The following is a 202-nucleotide window of genomic DNA, read 5'->3' on the forward strand; positions in this document are numbered from 1 at the left end:
CTTCAAGGGGAAAAAAAAAAAATCTCACGTTGGTGGCGGCGACAAATCTGCCCCCGTCCTCCCTCCAAAAATGAGAATAATGGTAATAAAACAAAAAGAAGGAAAAACTTTAGGCGTCCAAAGCTGGTATCCAGAATTCTCCAGGGGCTCGGCAGGCGTCCATTGGCTTAGCGCGGGCGGCGGGCGGCGGCGGGAGCGAGGG

This window comes from Lipotes vexillifer, unplaced genomic scaffold, assembly GCF_000442215.2.
Source record: "Lipotes vexillifer unplaced genomic scaffold, Lipotes_vexillifer_v1.1 scaffold2116, whole genome shotgun sequence".
NCBI lineage: Eukaryota > Metazoa > Chordata > Mammalia > Artiodactyla > Lipotidae > Lipotes > Lipotes vexillifer.